At 44.6% G+C, this 21,130-nt stretch overlaps 2 long non-coding RNA genes across 2 annotated transcripts in view; one reads left to right on the top strand and one right to left on the bottom strand.

The window, feature by feature from the left end:
- Positions 1–21,130, top strand: part of LOC144113104 (uncharacterized) — a 263,457-nt gene that overhangs the window by 122,650 nt on the left and 119,677 nt on the right. The gene's annotated exons all lie outside the window — the stretch shown is intronic.
- Positions 2,386–12,895, bottom strand: LOC144113102 (uncharacterized). Its single transcript, XR_013310615.1, has 8 exons — positions 12,633–12,895; positions 9,755–9,907; positions 9,553–9,666; positions 8,827–8,904; positions 8,690–8,751; positions 6,431–6,507; positions 5,347–5,465; positions 2,386–4,021 (listed from the first exon to the last, which is right to left on the bottom strand). It is a non-coding gene; the product is annotated as an uncharacterized LOC144113102 (long non-coding RNA).

Below are 21,130 nucleotides of genomic sequence, written 5' to 3'. Positions count from 1 at the left end.
ATTCACCTGCAGTCAAATGGCAAAGATCCTGCAGGACCATGCATGCAGATCTGCCTATAGTTGGAATATACATACAGCTTTAAACCCCACTTGAAAGGCAGCAACTAGAGCAAGAACAAAGTACTACAATACACACAACTTGCTTGTGAACTCATACCATATGGGCTGATACTTATTGTCACATTATGGGCGTTGCTCAAATTTTAGTGGGGACTGGTTAATAAGGAAAGGTAATTAAATTTTGGCACATTTGTTCAATTTTTAGCACTCGCAGTTGAAGAGAATTTATTATTTAACTAATTTTCTGTTAGCTGAAAAATATTATTACCCCCCCCAAAAAAGCCCTGCAAACAGAACAGCAAAATGTTCTTTGCTGGAACCAGTACAACCAGCAGAAAAGCATCGGGTTACCTTCTGGAACCAGCAGAAAACCAGTGCAGTTTGCTGGAACCAGAACTGGGCCAGCAGAAAACAAGCTGGTTTCTTTAAAACTTCAGGTAGTGTGCTTCAACTAAAACACAGCAGGTATATCTCCTGGGCAGCCAGTGTTTCATTTCTGTCATGAAAGTTTAGCAGATAGACAACACAACACAGGTGTCTCAAGCTCTCCCATGTATCTATTGCGTGGCCAGCTCATCACAAACCACTGCTGGCAAGTGCGGTGCTGAGTCAAACAGCATGTTTGTAAACATTGTTTGTAAATGTTTGTAAACATTGACAGCATTATCGAGAATGGGAGCCCTTGAGAGACTTCACTGATTTCTCTTCCTTTCTTGTTATTGAATTCATAGACTGTAGCTATCAAGTACCCGCCGCGGTGGCTCGGCGGTTAGGGCCCTCGGCTACTCATGCGGAGTACCTAGGTTCGAACCCGACTGCGGCAGCCGCGTTTTGATAGAGTTGGAATGCAAAGGCGCCCAAGTGCTGTGCGATGTCAGTGCTTATGAGGAGGACATATACGTAGATGCATCCCTGAAAGACGGCACCATATCAATGGCATGGCGCAGCTGTGACAGTCTCAACTAGAGTCACTAAATAAAAGTTAGAGTACCGACACTGTAGCACGCGGTAAGCAGGGGCGGCCATTTTGGTGTTTATCATTGTTGTCAGATTGCCGCTTCTGCGACCTCGCCATTAACTTTGGCCCGACCATTTCGTAAACAACGCTGCTAGCCACCCTGATGCTGCGGCAGGAATCGTGCGGCTTGGAACCGCTCAGATGCAAAGGGTACAGCCGTTACCGTCAGTTTATGCTTTCGTCGTGGGGAGACACTCCTTGCATTATGAACTTAAATATTCCAGGTCATTGTTGATTATTCTGGGCAAATTTTTCATGACTCTGCACAATCGGCGTTGCGCTGTTCGTATGCTTTATTATATATTGCGATAGGCGATCGCCTCCTCAGTAGAGGCTGTTGCTATAACACTTCATGCGTTGCCTTTTAAACTTGCTTTTATTTTGTAGGAGCTAATGTGTCAACACCGCGGGAGTATTGCTAATGGCTCAATTTAGGCAGCGGTCGAGTACAATGCTACTACGGGTATCTTTGCGGTTACTCCCAACATTTAAAGCAGAAATATACGAGCGCTCCGGCTGAGCAATTAACGGTGATTAAGGCAAGGGTATCCCTGCTGGAGGTAAAATAATGCTGAGCGCACTGGCGACTGCTTCAAACAGCGGCTTAATCTTGAAGCGAACGGCAGCGAGCCGTCTGCACGCGTATTCGCAACTTGTAGCCGCTGTAACTCGATGGTCAGCGCGCTTCCGGAGTACAGTAATCACTATAACTCCGTGAAACTTTGGGGGCCCATTACAGGAAATGGCATAATCTTGCGATACACTACCGCAGGCATTCGATTTTCAGTGTCGGTTTTCACGCACGCAGTTGCTCGCCGGCTGATTTTTGGGAAGCACACAGCTGCTTCTGCTAGTCATAACTTGAAAAATACCTTGCCATCCGGCTGCAAATGCTTTGATTTGGGGAAAAATTGCTTATTGAAACCACGGAAGGGAACACAACTCAGCATGCACTGGACCAGCCACATGCTTTGGATTTTATTTTTAGGGAGAGACAGCGAATTGTCAAGTGCATGCTTCACTGATAGTGGTTCTGGGCAGTATCCATACACATATTTCATTCCACATTGATGAAAAGAACCGCAAGGAATTTATGGGAAACCCTAACATCTGGTGGCTGGAGTACCGCACTTGGGAATACTGGAAATAAAGTGCGGTATACTATATCATAAAAATGATGATGTGCTATTTAGTTTGAATCTAGCTTGGATACTTTTTCTGGTTTGCAACGCAGTGGACATGACGGAAAACTCAAGACACTGTTCTCTGCAATTTCATTCAGCAGTTTTTATTTACTGAGACTCGACTCTATAAAAAATAACCACTATCGGGAGCCAAAAGCACTTAACGCGTGAAAGCAGTGCTACCAAGTCAACATCCTAACAGAATATTTTTATTCATGAGATACCACCTTATATAAAATACAAATTCTATCAGTGTCAAAAACAATGTGAACAACGCAACTTCTGCATGGAAAGAAAAAAGCAAGCCTTTTGAGAACACTGCATCTGCTACACAACAAATGCTTCATATGCCTCGAGATAACAGGAACTAAAATGGCGCCAGATGAAACAGTGTTAAAAACTATGGACAAATGACAGCATGAACTTTAAGTGCAAGCCTTTAAAGAGCACTGCAGCTGCTAACCACAATTGCTTCATATGCCTCGAGGCAACAGGAACTAAAATGGCATCAGATGAAACCAAACTTATGCATGGAAAGAAAAAAGCAATTTTATACTTTTGCATGACAAAGACAAAAAATGATTGCCATACGAACAGGCAACTGGTGACTTTTTATTCCACTGCTGAACTTAAGACTTAGCAAGGACATCATTGCGATATGACGTGTGCATGCACACGCACACAGACACATGCACACAAAGTGACCAGGCGTTTGGGAGCATATCAGTACATACACTGCCAAGGTAAGACATGGAAAAATTTTGTGTGGGCACATATACACATAAAAAAGGCCATGTTACATTTGAAAATATGTAAACACATGGCTGAAGTCACATCATGCTGCTGATCTAGGAAAACAGGCCTTTCAAGAATATGACCGCAACGAAAAAGAGGGTCATTCAACTAAAATGCAGAATCCATAAAAACAATCAGCCGCAACAGCCGCAAGTCATAATATAGACCAGGTCAACAGTCATCAGAACAATTCTAGTTGGCGCATAATAAATCCTCCAATTTCTTCACAAAAAATTCAGACCAGCATAAACCTGAAGAAAGACTATTCCACTCCGTGACAGTTCCAGAAAAGAACTGCACTTAAACCCATTGGCTCATGCAAAAATTGGGGCTAATAAATGCTCGCATACATGTGTTTTTCTAGTACAGGCCAATTCGATACAATTAGGAATATCTGCTTTCAAATTGCTGGAGATGTAACTGTGAAGCAGTACGAGGCAGCTAACTTTTCTTCTTATTGCTAGAGGCTGTAAATTACTGCTTTCAGTTAATGCACTAGGAGAATCTGTCCAATATTTTTTGCTGTGTGCACTCCACTTGTGCGATGTCCTGTTTATTATGCGCATCCCACACTGCTGCCGCATATTAAGGCAGAAGCCTCTAATGGCTCATTGTCAAGGTCATTTGCTGTTAGCAGGAACTGTCACAGCTTTCCGGCCTCCTGATTGGTCTCCTCTGTGTTGTGACGTCACTGTCGCGAGGCATGCGTGGCGACCGTCTGGTTGGGTGTGGTGTGGCGGCGGCGGCAGTTAACAGAACGCACTCTGCAGAGTGTGTTCTGATGGTAAAGGAATAACGTCCTCCTTCAGGAGGCTGTAACCCCTGTGAGAGGCTGTAACCCCTGTAACCACATGCCAAGCACATTTGCAGGGCTTTCTGGACAGTTTTGTTAGTCCACCTGTTGCCGCGTGGATCACAGCAAAATTCTGGACTTGGTTGGGGGCAAGGTGCGCAAGCTTGTTGCCTGAAAAACAAAAATAAGGGAAAAAATCACGCCATGCACATAGTTTTATTCTTAACGCTGAGAATAAACTGGTGAACTGTATATGTGTGTTAGTGATGCAAGACCATCTTAACCCAAGGAGCAACAAGACATCTAGTGAAGTACTCAAAAATGTGAGTACAGCATTATATTTCTCCCTGGTAATGATTATCAAACATTTTAAACTGCATGTCATTAAGTCAGTTCTGCCTAAATTTACAAAGAATTAGTACAAGAAATGAAAACTGAATGAGAAAAATACACACACAAAACCTGAACACAAACTGATATTTTGGCTTCATGCCATCAAATGTTTGTGCAGCTGAAAATGTAAGCAAGAGATGGCATTTTACTACTAGTATACATAATTTTTCCTCTTGTTTAGACCACAATAAGATTTAATGCCTTCAGGCTCATACTCTCAGTGATGTGATCGCTATGCCAATCGCACCAAAAGGCAAATCCTACTACATCCAGCTATTTTAAATAATCTGTGCCTAACTGGCATGTAACTTTGCTTTTTACGATTTATAGAAGCAAAGCTAACCGGCCAAGCTCTGACTGATTTAGTGTAGCTCTTGCATCATATGCATGCATTCATTAAAAAAAAAAAACATGTCTGAAAGGCTTACGCAAGAAACAGAACAGAAAAATTTAAATATAAAAGATAGACTAGAGTCACTAAATAAAAATAAATTTTTATTTAGTGACTCTAGGACAGACGACATGAGCGCAACTGCCGTCTCACCACTCGGTTGTCCAGTTCGTGTTGTCTCAGAAAAATGCAGCCAAGCATCAAGTGTTATGAAGATAGTCCTCCTAAAGTGGGGGCACTAGCTCTGAGAGCTTGTTCCTGCACGCCAATTATATGATTTCCTTTATGCAGTTGGGCTCGAACTTTGTACATTGATAAGGAGCGCTAACAAATTGCTATTTAAGCATAACATGCACTATTTTGTCAATGGATTTTCCTCTGCTTCAGGAATCGTCTTCTGAGTTTGTATCGGTTATACTAGAGTCACTAAATAAAGACATTTTATTTAGTGACCCTAAATTATGCTGCTTCGCTGAAGCCCAGTTTACCCCTCCAAAGTGTGTGTCCTGATGGTGCAAATGCCTGTTTTTCTCCTCCAGATTATACTTTCTGACCGCTATGAAATCTCATTTTCTTGCTCCAAAAGGACTCGAGGAAATCGCATCACTGTGCACTGTATTTACAGCCCTCCTAGCTGCTCTACAAGCGTGCTAATACAGTCAGTGCCTCACGCGGACCAAGATCCAAATCAAGTTTAAAATCAGATGCTCACCAACAACACCTTCCAGCTGTTTCCAGCTTCCTGATATGCTTCTGTAGCAAATGCACTTTGCGCTTAAAGTGTTCAACGGTGTCCTCATGGATGCACTGATGAAGACTGCATGCCGCTTCCTGGAATTTGAGCAGGGTATCAAGGCACTTCAATGGACATAGATGTCAAATACTGCATAGCTTTTTTTACATATCTAGGATGTCAATAACTATGTACATGGCTTGAAACAAGTCAGCAAGCATAAACATATCTTTTACAGCCCAGTTTTAACCAGTGGATTACAAATCCTAGTCACAATACCAAACATTTAGAATGCATCATCACTAGGGAGTGGCACTGTGCACCCACTGGATTTATGGCACAATGCCAAAGGCCAAGCAACATGCTGCAACTCTCGAACCACCGGTTAAAATGAATTTAACGCTTTTCTTAGTGACTACAGGGTGCACTGCACGATACACATATTCTCTAGGTATTGACAGCACATGCTCTGCAACTGCCTTATAAAGTCTGCTGCTTTCAGGAACCGCAAATCATAGGTCAGCCGCTGATATGTTCTCCATGCTTTTGTACTCTCTTTTTGATTGTTAATACTGGCAGCGCTATTTTTTTAGCTAAAAAAGTTTAGTTAATTCTGCCGCACTGGCGCGCAAGAATCGACCGTGTGCATCATGAAGAGGCTTACTCAACAGCAGCTGAGATGAGGAACCAAAAAAACCTGCAGATACATTTAACACTACTTACGTGTATGAAAGCGAAACCACTAGCATACAGTCGTGACGCTGTGGCTACAGAGTGCCGCAACCAAATTGCTAGCGCACTAGTTAAGTAATCCACTACTGCCCTGGCAGGCGGCTTTTTCCGAGGGACTGTTGGAGCTCAGGTTGTTCGCAACTATTTTTTGTACCATTTCTGAGTATACACACCCACACGGACACACACAGACACACATTCATTATTTTGCTTAATGGGGCTAGTAATGCTTTCGCATTAATACGAAATTCCCAGTTGCCAGGGCAGCAAAAAAACAATCACATTATTCGGTTATGAACTTTATGTTTGCAAACATGCTTGTTTTTATTACCGTTTGGGTGCCTTGGTGCATCTTCAAGACTGCCTGCTGCTTCTCAGTTGTCGCACAGCTGCACTGCCCTCCGCTCGCTGAAAGTACACAGTGCATGTACAGTAGCTCCAGGCAGGGATTTACCTATGCAATACAGAGGCAATGGCACCAAATTTCAAGCCTTAAACATTTAGACGAATTCAGGATATTGCTTCAAAACAGATATTCAGCTTTAAGTGAGGAAGATGATCTTCATGTTGATACATTGAATGATAATCTGACACCTATCATTACGGAGTCTGCAATAGAAATAGGCGGTAGGACGGTTCGACAGGATACCCGCAAGCTATCTCAGGTGACGAAAGATCTGATTAAGAAACGTCAAAGCATGAGGGCATCTTACCCTACAGACAGAATAGAACTCTGCTATTGAAGTTAATAAATAGGCGCAAGGTGGCCGACATGAGAAAGTTTAATATGGAGAGAATCGAGCATGCTCTAAAGAACGGAGGTAGCCTAAAAGCGGTGAAGAGGAAACTATGCATAGGTAAAAACGAGATGTATGAGTTAAGAGACAAGTAGGGCTATTTTATTAGCAGTATGGATAAGAGAGTTAAAATAGCTGAAGAGTTCTACACAAACCTATACAGTAGCCAATACAACCAGAACGTTAATGATAGAGACAGTAGCGCACAGCAATGCGTCATCCTGCCAGTAATGTAATAGGAAATAAAGAAAGCCTTAGGAGCAATGCAAAGGGGAAAACCAGCTGGGGAGAATCAGGTAACAGCAGATCTGTTGAAACACGGAGGGGAGATTCTGCTAGACAAACTAGCCACCCCGTATACACAATGCCTTATGACCTCGATCGTACCAGAAGCTTGGAAGAACGCAAATATAATATTAATTCATAAGAAAGTAGATGCCAAGGACTTGAAAAATTAGACGGATCAGCTTACTATCCGTTGCCTACAATGTATTTACTAAGGTAATCGCTAATAGTCAGGGCAAGTTTAGACTTCAATCAACCAAATGATCAGGCAGGCTTTCATAAAGGATATTCCACAATAGATCGTATTCACAATATCAATCAGATAATAGAGAAATGCGCAGAATATAACCAACCCCTATATATAACCATCATTGATTATGAGAAAGCATTTGACTCAGTGGAAATCTCAGCAGTCATACAGGCATTGCAGAATCAGGGTGTAGATGAGCCTTAAAGTCAAAATACTGCTAGATATATATAGGAACTGTACAGATAACGTAGTCCTCCATTAAGTCGGCAATAAAATTCCAATAAGGAAGGCTGTCAGGCAAGGAGACACGATCTCGCCAATGCTATTCATCGCATGTTTAGAGGAGGTATTCCGAGACCTGAATTGGGAACAGTTGGGGATAATAGTTAATGGAGAATACCTAAACAATCTGCAATTCGCTGATGGCATTGCCTTGCCGAGTCACTCAGGAGATGAACTGCAAATCATGATCAATGAGTTAGACAGAGCAGTATGGTGGGTCTAAAAATTAACATGCAGAAAACCAAAGTAATGTTCAACAGTCTAGCAAGGGAACAGCAGTTCACAATTGGCAACGAGGTGCTGGAAGTGGTAAAGGAATACGTCTATTTACGGCAGGTAGTGACAGCTGATCCGAATCATGAGAGGGAAATAACTAGAAGGATAAGAATGGGGTGGAGTGCATATGGCAGGTTCTCTTAGATCATGAATAGCAGGTTACCAATACTCCTCAAGAGAAAAGTGTACAACAGCTGTATCTTACCGGTACTCACCTACGGGGCAGAAACGAGGAGGCTAACGAAAAGGGTTCAGCTTAAGTTAAACACAGCACAGCGAGCCATAGAAAGGAAAATGATAAGCGTAACGTTGAGACTGGAAGTAGGCCGAGTGGGTGAGGGAACAAACGCGTGTTAATGACATCCTAGTCGAAATCAAGAGGAAGAAATTGGCTTGGGCAGGGCATGTACTGCGAAGGCAAGATAACCGCTGGTCCTTATGGGTAACGGAGTGGATTCCAAGAGAAGGCAAGCGTAGCAGGGGGCGACAGAAGGTTAGGTGGGCAGATGAGATTAGGAAGTTTGTAGGCATAGGGTCGGCGCAGCGGGCAAAGGACAGGGTTAATTGGAGAGACATGAGAGAGGCCTTTGCCCTGCAGTGGGTGTAGTCAGGCTGATGATGATGAAACATTTGCCACATTTTGCACACAACCACTCCGGTATTACGACCACTGGTCTTTCATACTATGGTAGGTACATACCTCACCTTGCTCATCAGGCATGGTCCAAGCATTCATGTGCTGTTTTTCCGGGACAAGTGCACCTGCCAGAAGAGTGCTGTCAGAGTTCCTATTTCTACGGTGTAGAAAATCAGTAAGCTCTATAGCGTAATACTTACTTGTTTCGACCTCTACTTCCATTCCCAGTGGAGATGACACCCTCGGGTAACCAACCACTTCAGTGGTGCATGGCAGTGCTAAAAAGCAGGAATACATCTTTACCGCAACTATTTACATTAGTATCACTCAGCAAAGCAGCTTTGGTTCAACTGATTTGATTAACATTATTTGACAGTTGCACTTAAACACACTGTAGCAGAGCTGAGTCACTCTGACGTCACGCTAACAGCGACCTAGCATCGTTACCTATTACGTCACCCTCCTGTCTCTTCATAAACCAGTTTCCTATTGGCAATAAACGCTGTTCTTCACTGACTGCCGGCCTGCTTACACACACTTGAAATGTAAACATCACGTGGTTGAATAAGGAAATGCTTCCTATACAAACAAGAAGTCACACTAATAGAATGACAGGTTCGCAGAAAAATACAACGTAATTATTTTGTTATGAGGGCTTCTGGAAAGTTGAAACACTTTCAAATTTTTGATATTAAATATCTTTAACACAACTCCCAGCCAAATTCTGTCAACAACTGTATACTTTACGTTCACTGAATAAAAAAGATGAACAAAGTAAAGCGCACGACACAATGAGTCATGTACTCATTCTGTTACTCCTTGTCTTTTTCTTTCGTGCCATGAGCTTGAATTATAGATTACCAACTCACCCACACACACCTATGCCTCACTGAATTTTATCCACTTTCACACACAGATATGCTTACCTGTCTCATTAGGCTGAGCTTTGATCTCTGGTGTAGGAAGCTGCACTTGACAGCCATGCACACTGCCGGGAAATGTGGTAGAGGCAGCAAGCACCTCGGTGGTAGCCAATGTGTCTGAAGTGCCAAGAAAATCAGAAACCTTACACATCATTGAAGTCATGCATGATAAGATATATAGCAGTGTATCAGCTAAACGCCATACCATGCGCATGGTCACTGTCTGGCCTCCTGGAAACCTTTCGCTTAGCCTGTTTTACCGGTTGTCACATGCTGGGATTGTTGTAACAGCATTCCACTTGAGGAGTTTTCGGCTGTCAGACATGCCTGTTTCAAACTGGCTCTCTTCAAAGTGGGCCTAACAATCAGCAAACAAGGAAAATTTTAGTGAATGCAAAACATTCTTTGAATGCTTTAAATTTGCTTCAATGCCTCCCTCTCAAGTTTGCTACAAGATTATTGAAATTCGTGCAGAGGTACAGCTATTCACCAGCATCACATTAGAGGTTCTGAGTTTATCCCACAGGGAAATAAATCGCAAATGGGACAACGTAAGTTTGTGACAATTAAGGTACAAGAGCTATCGCAGTGCGCTGTTTTTGAACTATATTTGGTAAGGCATTTTAAAACACGCTAGCCCCTAAACGCTCAGTTACATCGTATGGGCTCCGTGCGCTGCAGTTTGGCGCGCGCGAGTGGCGCCACCTGGTTAACAGCGGTGGCGAAAGGCGGACGCAGCCAACGCAGCTCTCTGGTTCAGTTTGCAGTGAGCGAGGCGAGCGGTGAGGTGTTTCGTCCGAAGGCGAAAACAAACTTGGATAATTATGGGTGCTCGACCCACTGCTGTGTTTACTCAATGTCATAACAGCTATAAAAACACTGCAGTCAAGGTACCGAATATATTTAAACGTTTCTCTTGGACATCGTGCATGCTAGCTCATGCACAGAGGGTATGCTGGAAATGAGTGCACTGTGGAATTAAATTCATGAGAGTGAACTGGGAAAGGGTTTACATTGACTGGGGTGTTTCGAACGTGGCATCATTCGTAGGAGCTGCTTTCTGTCTTTATGTAGAGCGAAGGAATGCGTTCAGTCAGTCACAGGAAATGGTCTACGGTGAAGTTCTTGGAGCTGGCATCTGAAGTTGAAGTCTTCGTTTGTTATGCTCATCTGTGGTTCAGCGTGTCAATTTTGTTTCTAGTTTTTTTTTTCGTGCGTGTGTGTATGCAGTGGGAGCGACGTCGTAATTCTGCGAGTGCTTATGTCGTTCTTCACATTGTTTCACCTAAGCTTTTGTGTATTTATTTGCATCATTTTATTTCCTTCAGTGGTTTAAAATTCTTTATCTTTATTTGTTGCATTTATGAGATCTCAAATCCTGTTCTAGACGAATAAAAAGAGAATAGAGAGTGGTTCAAATTTCTCTCTATATATATTTCTTGGATTTCACAACATCACTAAGCCCTTAATTTCGGGAATTAATCTTTTGATTTTAATTAGGTTTATCGTCCCGATGCAACGAATACTATAAGGTGCGTCATAGTAGGAGGTTCCAGATAATTGCAACCACTTGGAGCTCTTTAACGTGCACTGACATCGCGCAGTACGCGGGCCTCTAGAATTTTGCCGTCACCGAAATGTGACCGCCACAACCAGGATCGAACACGAGTCATTTGGGTCAGCAGCTGAGCACCATAACCACTGAGCCACCGCGGCGGCCTTTCTATAGTTAAGTATTTACGAAAAGAGAAATACGACCAAAATAATTAATGTAATTGGTGTCTTCATGAAATTCCTGAAATGAAAGTCCTGTGGAAGATACTTAGCAAGAAACCCATCGTCTTTTTGTATGCTTAGAGCTATGCTTCTCTGAGAGGAATACACAAAGTAAAGAAGTGTCGATCCTGCAGGATGTAGAGCACTATCATCTGATATATATATATATATATATATATATATATATATATATATATATATATATATATATATATATATATATATATAGTAAGTTTGCGTTTTTCGCATTTCTAGCCGACCATTCACATAGTCGATGTCACAGTGGATGTAAATTACATAGCTGATTTCATTATTTGGGTCAGAGCCTTGTTTCTGAAACTGTAAAGGTACTTAATTAATCTCAATAAGCTTAGCTGCGCTGCCAGATATTGCAGTGCCGTCGGGACTGCAACACAATCATGGTTGCTCGGAATCGGTGATCAGCCCAACCTGAAAGCAATTGAAACGAAATGCAGCAGTGGTGGCGTCAAGGCTTTCAATGCGTTGAAATCCGCAGAGAAGAAGGCGTTGACTTAGAATGGCATCGCGGTCAGTGCACGTCTGCTATGCGGCCGGGCTGGCACGAACGCATCGGGCATGGAGGAAGGCGCAGGGCCACCACGGCCAGTCTCGAGAGGTGCGCGCGCGCTCACCCTTTCGAAAGACCGGCCGCGACTGAGCGTCCGGTTAACGCGGCGAGTGCCACGAGGCGGCGCTGGCGATGTGGTCGCTGCTGGCGCCACCATACCAGCGCACGGAGCCCATAGGCTGTGAAAATGCTTTGGAACTCTTAGTGGATTCGTTACTCAGTTTGCAAAGAATACATTCAGTTTACTTGCAGTTGGTGTCAAGTTTCATGTCATATTCAGTGATGCAAAGCCTTGCAGCAATATGTATTCGCCAAATGGAACGCGGAAATATACGTAACGTGAGCAGACCAATCACTGTAACCGAACAGGCACCAAAAGAATAGAAGGAAGGGGAACCGGCCATCGCAGTGAAAAGCACGCACTTCAACAACGAGGTGCATGCCGAAGATATTTAAAAAAAAACCTAAAAAGTGGCAACAGTTCTTTGGCACTTCGGCGAACGCTAAATTGCCGTCATGAAATCCGTCAGGCAATTTCAAATTCCCAGAAACAAGGGGCCAAAGGTCCACACAATGCACCAGCGTTAATCAGTTCCTTGTGAGTTTAGACCTCCGCACAACGGCATGCAAACGCGGAGACAAACTTAAACAGTGTGCGGTAATTAAATTTTAAATAAAGCGATTATTTAAATCACAAATTCACTACAAACAGCCTCACCTCACAAATCTTGGAGTACGGAGTGGGCTCGAAATTATCGCGGCTCACGAGTTGCAGCCATGCGCGTAGTCAAGCACCGCCCTTTTTCCCCCAACGGAAAGCGCATGAAGAGTCTTCCGTCATTTTGCGAGTTGAAACAGCCCACAACGCAGCAAAACGGCATCCTCGTATGCTCTTGTGCAGCTGAAATGCTGTGAAGCGCGGGATCTCTGGTCAATGCGTCGGCCACTGACAGCACTCGCAGCGTCGCAGCATTAGGACTACCACAGTTTGCCGACTAAAACGCATAAGCCACAAAATGGCAGCCCCCATGAACCGTCGCAGTGTAAACAAATATCACGTGATGCAAACTGACCAATGATCGTGGCGGCGGCACATAACAATAAGCGAAAAGAGTACCGGTACTCTACTGCTTGGTGTTTGGTGTGCTCCGTAGCTATGGACCTCCTGCATGTTTTTAAACAAACGAGGTGGCGCTGCAGTCGCTAGCGAGCTCGTGGTAGGCAAAAGGTCGGGGAGTGGCGTCGCGGATAGGTGTTGTGCGCAGGTTTTCAAGGCTTGTAGGCGCGTTTCCAGTTTCTGCGAATCATAGCAATGGTCGATGCTTCCAACTTAGTAATTTGTCGAAGTACACGAGCTCGCGTTGTCCACGTGCGGCCTATAAAGAGAAATAGTTTGCCACTGTGTATTGTATATATGGTTAGTAGTAAGCATGTAGAAAGCGTTCCTGCCGTTTATTTATGCGCTAGGCATTGAATAAAACAAGTTTTGACACTCTGCACTAGCCGGAATGATTTTACTTCGGGACAGTACTGAGAGGCAGTGCTGGCGTTGTTTCGTCTGAGCAGACATGCGCTTATCGTCTGCTGACATACGTACGTGTCGCGCTGCGCGAAAAGTGGGGACAGCGTCGTGTCCCCGACCTCCTGTCTCGCTTAGCGCTGTTTTTAGCCGCATGACCACGCACCAGCCAGGCTGACTTGTCCTCTTGTTAAGCTGGTCGATTTGGTGAAAATTTTTGATTTCTAGAATTATTTTGTTTCCTAGCCCTGAAGTCTAGTTTCGTGACGAAAAATTATAGCAAAATATTGAGTACAAATTTATAAATTACGCTTTTTAGAAGTGTGGTCGTCAAAAATTGTGAGGTAATTTCTTTGATTTCAGTGCCACATTTTGACCAAAGCGAAAGCGAAGATGCCATAAACGAGGGAATATACTTTAAGGTTCGTTTTCTTTTAACCTCCCTGCGTTTCCTTTTCATTCTCTCTCTCTCTTCTGACCTCTCACATTTTCTGCGACTGGATCACAGTGCACCTTCGTAATTCGCATGAAAATCAAATGATTCCATTTGTAGCAAACTATTCCTGAGACGTTGAGGAGCGTAATAAATCTCTCGATTTTTTTCCCTACACGTGCAGTATTGTGTTAGTTATTTTTTGTAAGAAACGTTTTCATGTAACTATGCATGCATAAGTACTGATCATATAGAAAAAGAACTAATCGCGTCATCATACAGAACAGGGCTTTATGCACATGCTGGCATAAAAAAACTGCGCACTATCTACTCAATTATTTGAGACCTAGCTTGGGGGGACTTGACGACGGTGTTAATTATAATTACCCAGAACTACACCAGGTATAGCTATAAATAAAAGGAATGACTGAAACTAGCGTAGGAATTTCATATTTGCACAAAGTTTAGTTACATATCGCATGCATGAATAACGAAAACACTTTTCATGCCGCGTCCCCTCTCAATCTCGCCACGTGTCTGTTAGTAGCACGCCTGCGGCTGCTTCTTTCCAAAAAAGCTTCTGATCATGTATTACCTCATGAAACATGACACATGCATGATGCAATGAAAAAAGCATATGGCGTTTAGCACACTTAAGGTACGCTATTCTAAGCACACCAACGCGACCGCGCAAGATTGACACAACTTACCAGACTTCTTTCTACTCGAATGAAATAATTACGTCGTCATATCAAGAAACAGTTTCAAGTAACTATTAAATGTCACAAAACGCGCCATTTAACCATGGTGTGCTATTAACAAAAAAAAACGCATTCCTTGGCGGCGAGTGAACTGTCGGCGCCCCGTGCACTCCGGCTCAAGGTGATAAGTACGTGTGCAGCTACATATGTCTTTTTTTTTCCTTGAGCAATTATCAGCCTACTATCCTGAAGTTCAGGTGAATGAACGCAGTAACTTGCATGCTATTAAGTGCATTGAGTGGCAGTGCCTATCGACTCCCAGACTTCGCGCTTTACTACCGTGGCCCAATGCCTGTTAGCCAGTTTCCGAATGCGACATTTATGCGCGAGAAACCTATCGAGGCTAATTTAATATTTTTTTATGCTACTACGCGGATCCAGCAGTGACGCAGCTGGTCAATACATGCTGCTTCTGCAGTGCACAGGCTTGAAGCAGCCGCCGGTAGCTGCGGCAGCTGCGGTAGGCACGGGCAAGCGGAACCTGTTTTGCCTACCATGCGAAAGTCGCTGCTAACATCAGCGCCACCGCATCTTCGTGACGTCGCGGGGTGAAGGAGGTCCATAGTGAACTATATCCGTAGCAGACGGCTCCGCGGCCATGCTTGTTTTGTGAGCGGCGTTGAGACCATGGTTTAGACGGCCGCGTACCCGTGAAAGACGCGGCATCTACGCCGGGCCCTCACCAAACAGCTGAAATGACAGTGGGCGTACACGTGTGTGTATGCGCGCGTGTGTGCGAGTGTGTGCGCGTGTCTGTGTACGCGCGTAAGCGACTGGCTGGAATGGCGCACGTATACGTACTGCGTATGAGTTCGCATCTTTCTGTCCAGCCTCGCACGTTGCTTACACCATTTCTCTTTTGTGTGCAATTATTAGTATAAACGCAGCACGATGGAGCGCTTCCATAAGAGGCAGATTGTGAGGTGTTATATAATACGTGGGCGACGCAACGTTTGTGGCTCGCTGCGACAGTACCTCCGCTTACGACAGCGTTACGTTAAGAGACTGGAAGCAGGCCGAGTGGGTGAGGGAACAAACGCGTGTTAATGACATCCTAACAGACGGGCCCGGTAGATGAAGAAGGTGATGCCGTAGCACAGATGTTATGGTTCTAGTCGATGCGGGTAACAAGTGGAAGAACGTTAAAAGTGTGGGTGGTTGAGCTATTCGAACATTGTTAATAATAAACTGTAGCAGTGAAGAGCAACGACAACGAAGGAACACACGGGCAGAGACGATGCTGCCCCTTTCTTGCGTTTCCCTGTTTATAGTAATGTACAAACTAGCTGAGCAAGCAATCCACCCATTTAACGGTCATCTTTACCACCTTGAGCCTTTGTACTTGTTACCCGCATCAACTATAATCTCAACACCTGTGCCAATGCATCGCCTTCTTCACCTGCCGGGCTCGTCTGTCACGCTGCATCGAAAACATCTTGGCTGATGAAGTTTCTCCGGAATGATCTCGCCTTCACAGGACAACGCAAGAAAGTTGCATCATCGTCATTGTCCATGTGTTCCTTCGTTGCTATTGTTATTCTCTGCTGAAGCTTTAGCGTGAAAGCTTTTCTTGTCTCATGAGTGCCTTGTACAGGACCTGTCGCCAGAGCGCGTCCGCAGCAACTGTCAATCATCCATTATAGGGTCAGTTGTTAGTTGGCTAAATAATTATTAAATTAGCAGGATTTATTTATTAGGTCACTAAGGTGATCTAATAAATGTGTAATTAATTATTTGGTCGAAGTATACCAAATTAGTTGCATTTGGGAATTACTCACAAATTAATCGACAATTTAATAGGGTTGATGAATTAGTTCATCAGTCAGACGAACAATTATTTTAAGTTATGCTCGGTTAAGTCATTATATGAATAATTAATTGGGTAAACGATCAAGTTAATCAATTGGTTCAATTAGTGAATTACTTCCCACATTCGTCGGTATTTAATAGTATTGATCAATTGCTTAACTACTGAATTATTTTATTAATAATCAGATTAATAATAAATTAAATGATTACCCAGTTAAATAAGTAGTGCTTTGGTGTGCTGACTAGACGCTCTACCAACGGGACCCAATCTTCGTATGTGGTAGAGCCGTAAAGCGAAAACACGAGAAAGGCAACATAACCGGCAACAGTAAGAGAAATGCGTTCGCATTACTGCACATAAGCTCACGTAAGGGCACCCCTGGATTTTTTTTATTAATAATGTACCAACTAGCTCAGCAATCCACCCTTTTAACGTTTCTACTGAATAATAATAATTGGTTGTTGGGGAAAGGAAATGGCGCAGTATGTCTCATATATTGTTGGACACCTGAACTGCGCCGCAAGGGAAGGGATAAAGGAAGGAGCGAAAGAAGAAAGGAAGATAGAGGTGCCCTAGTGGAGGGCTCCGGAATAATCCGCCTTTTTCATTTTCCTGTGCTGCCACCTCGCGTACAACGCTGGAAGCTCACTGGTAGGGTACTGCGCGCCCAACCCGGCCGTACTGAGTGCCGCTGGGGAGCACGTTTTGTTGGAATCTGTCAACGATGGCGTGTCCTGGGCAGCACCTGGTACCTGGAGGATTTCTAGGGTTGACTGATGGCTTGGTGCGAAGTCCGAGGCAGGCTGCAGTGCCTACTGAAAAGCAAATTCTTCAGTATCTCCGATCATCCGGCATGCGATGCGAACACCAGCTAGCAAGGGCCGCCGCTTCAGAGATGAAGGCTACATTCGGAACATAATGTTCAATGAAATATTCCCGATCAGTGAGGTTGGCGTTTTCCGCTGTATATGCCTGCCATTCATGAAAGGTGGATACTACATCGTGCACGCCGTAGTACAAAAACGACTGGGGACAACAGTTTTCACAAGCAATCGTTGTGCTCAAGCGCTACAGAATAGCTACTCGAGCTATAAAAGCACAAGCCTACTCGCAACAAAGCAGCTCTGTTAGAATTTCACTGTATTTTCCCACAACACACCGCTGCATAGGTTAAACAAGCATGCGCGTCCCTAAAGACGAGCGCGAGAGGCGCACATTAATCCATTCCGGCGATACCACGCAGAGCTCTTCATCATGGATATGGTTCGAACACACGCATAACGCACCTTCTTCTTCTTCTGCCTCTTAATACATGGCACATACACACACGGGGGGATTGGCCAGGGTGTAGTGGCATAAACAAGGAAATTTACATAGGAGATTATGACAAAATTTTAGCACCATGCGTGAATGCTCTCGTAGCTTCTTTTTCGTTGCCCGCTCCATCGCGCGTTGAAAGCGGCTCACAGCACATGCCCATTTGGCCTTCTTGCTAGAGAAAGCAAAAAGCGTCGGAACGAAGTCTGGGTGCCGCGGTGACATTCGAGGCCTTCCTGCCCATGAATAAAACACTTCGTGATAGACTGCACACGCATTTAAACACAGTACCTCATCCGTACCTGTCACAAAGTGATTCCCGCACAGTCTTGACGTGCTTGACGGTGCCCAAGGGCGGCACGATCGTCGAGCCGGCGAACTGCTTTTATCCACGCTTCGCGTCGAATGCTGTCCCGGGAAGCGCTCGGAAAGCGAAAAAATCCGAGTTTACTTCCCTTTACATATTGGGCATTGCTGCCGTATGCAACACATTTCGTAGGTATCGCCAAATGCGTCGCGCTGAACGCCCGACGGCTGCAGCAACGAACCCCGCGTAGGAAGCCGGTTTGTTTACACTTCCACGACCGGTCTCGAGTGGAGCGAGCGACCCTTCCAATATGTTTCGCGCCAGGGGATGGGCGCAGTCGCGTCGTGAAAAAGGCGGATTTCGACCACCTGGGGATCTTTAACGTGCACTGAATTCGCACAGCACACGGGCGCCTTAGCGTTTTGCCTCCATAAAAACGCAGCCGCCGCGGTCGGGTTCGAACCCGGGAACTCCGGATCAGTAGCCGAGCGCTCTAACCACTGAGCCACCGCGGCGGGTGGCCGGGCGGTTTAAGCCTCTCTCCTGTGTGTTGTGTGTTTGTAGTGTTTAAAAGCACATAGGCAACTGAGGCCAAGACCTCGAGATCAACCATTAAATTAACTACCAGCTACCAGGGTGGCTGCGTGGGACCATGGGCGCGCTGTCTGTCCAGTGTGCGGACTGCTCCACTTTCTGTTAAGTCACCGTGTAATGTACAGCAGGATCCCCTTTATTCGACTGCAAGGCAAAAGCCGGTACGTCAGCGCCGGCAATGAACATGATCAAAATACCTTCTTCTGATACCAAATTAAATTAGGTTGGCAGTTTGATCCTTGCTGCAGCCCAGATTCCTTCTTTCCTTCTGGTCATTTGCACATCGTCAGATAGTACACTATGTCTTGTTTCAGCTTCGGATCCTGCATGCTGTCTTATATACCGGGTGTTTTACCTAAGACTTTACGCAATTTTTAAAAATAGGCTTTTCGAGTTAGAAGTGCGCTTTTTTTTGACATACCATTCTCAGCAGGTAGTACATCAGAATACAGCTAAGACATGCTAACTAGGCTGGGTAACTAATATTGAATAGTTAACTTTTTAACCTTTACTGTTAGGCTCCTTAATTATTCAAAGGTGTGTAGCCCATTGTAATTAATATCCATATCAGATTTTTGAATTCCGAAAACGTGATTACCCCCGGCGCTGTGGCCCAATATATTTTGACTTGGCGAGTTACGTGCACTTGAGAGATTGCTTTGCCTGTATGCTAATTGAAAGCGCGTGTATTTTGGCGCGATGTAGCCAAAATTTGTTGGGCCACAGCGCCGAGGGTAACCGCGTTTTCGAAAATCTAACTACTTATGGTGGGCTATACGGCTCTCAATAATTAAGGAGCCTACTAGTAATAGTTAAGAAGTTAACTATTCAAAATTAGTTAACTAGCCTTGCTAATTAGCACATCTTACCTGTATTCAGAAGCACTACACCCCTGACCGTATGTCGTGCCTCTGACAATGCTACGACGAAAAAAGCGCTCCTCTAACTCAAAAAGCCTATTTTTTAATTGTGTAAAGTCTTAGGTGAAACACGCTGTGTATGAGATGAAGAAAAATGAAAGGTAATCATCAATTGCATGACAGCTTATTAATAAATTACACTATCATGCAGCACATCACATGCTTGTGCAAATATGATCTGTTTCTAATAAATGAATGATTGACCAGTTCTGTTCTATGCAAACCAGTATTCCTTTTTTGTTTTTTAATATTAGAGCAAAAAGCTCTACTCCTCCAACGCTGAGCCCGAAGGTCATCTGGCTTTTGGATTTGACCTCTAATCGGAGGCGCGCTGCATGTGCAAAATCACGCGTGGCAGGTGCCTCTATCTCCTTCAAAGACGGTCTAGCTGCGCGCTTGGCAGTCACGGATGCTGGCTGCTGCTCGGCCGCTCCTCCTCGCCAGTTGGGACATGTGATGTGTCACGTGATTCGCTCTTGCACTTGGCTGTCATGTCCGCCGCTGCGCCGACCACCGCACTTGCACTTGGGGCATGTGGTGCACCAAGTGATTTGCTCTCGCTGAAGTCTTGAAATAATAAAGATAAACCGTGTCTTACCATGCTTAAAGAGAAGGTGAAATGATCTTTTGGAAATCAGAAGTTATTCAAGAATTCGAACCTATGAAGCTTTTAGGTAAAGTGTAGCTTTTAGGTAAAGTAGTTTTGCGCTAGGATTTAAAATAGTGACGTAATCACCGATTAGTACCCGCGACGATGTTCAGGCTTGTACTCACTCCGTTGGAGAAATGCGGCTAAGCTCGTGGTGATATAATTGCCGAAATTTCAAATGTTCGCTGCCTTCGTCTACAAGATGCCGTGCGTCTTACGATGCCGCCAAACAATGCTTCGTGAGCTTCATTTTCGACGGCATTCGTTTTCTTTCTTGAAGCAACCGCTTCTTTGCTGGTAACTTAGCGCCACTGTTGGTGACGTCACCAGTGCGGCCTCTGTTGCTGTGCACTGCAGAGAAGCCTGAACGTCAACGTTACACTAGCCCATTGGATTTGAAAACGTTTGTAATTATTGCCAGCACTGAACCCTAGTGGGCACTATACATTTAGATAGCTTCCAGCCCATGGCTCTCGGCGACCTTGTGAGCCCACTCAGTGGCCCGGACTTGCGGCAACGGGTCTGAGCTGGCCAGTAAAGTCACCCACCGTTCTAGAAAAGGGGCTGGTAGTAGGTCCGCCGGTGGCGGCGCCTTTTTGCAGCCCCATAGAATGTGATCGTATCCGGCTATCTCGCCGCATTATTTGCAAGTTATTGAGTTGGATACATGAGTGCTAGTGTCGACAGGCTAAAGGAGGCTGGCGTCTGGAGCCGACGCCACGTTACCTCCTGGCTTTTGTCGAGCTTCTTGTCTGGTGGCGGGTAGATCCTCCTTTGCAGTTTAAACTGATTGGTGTAGTCGTGAAAGGGTACGAATGCATGTCGTGAAATTTGAAGACTCACCCCGGCTCACTGCTGGGCTCACATAACCTCGAGCTTTACTGTGAGCCCACTCGTTTTCCCTGT

This window comes from Amblyomma americanum, chromosome 1 (genome assembly GCF_052857255.1).
Source record: "Amblyomma americanum isolate KBUSLIRL-KWMA chromosome 1, ASM5285725v1, whole genome shotgun sequence".
Lineage (NCBI taxonomy): Eukaryota > Metazoa > Arthropoda > Arachnida > Ixodida > Ixodidae > Amblyomma > Amblyomma americanum.
This window is presented reverse-complemented; position numbering and strand designations above follow the sequence as displayed.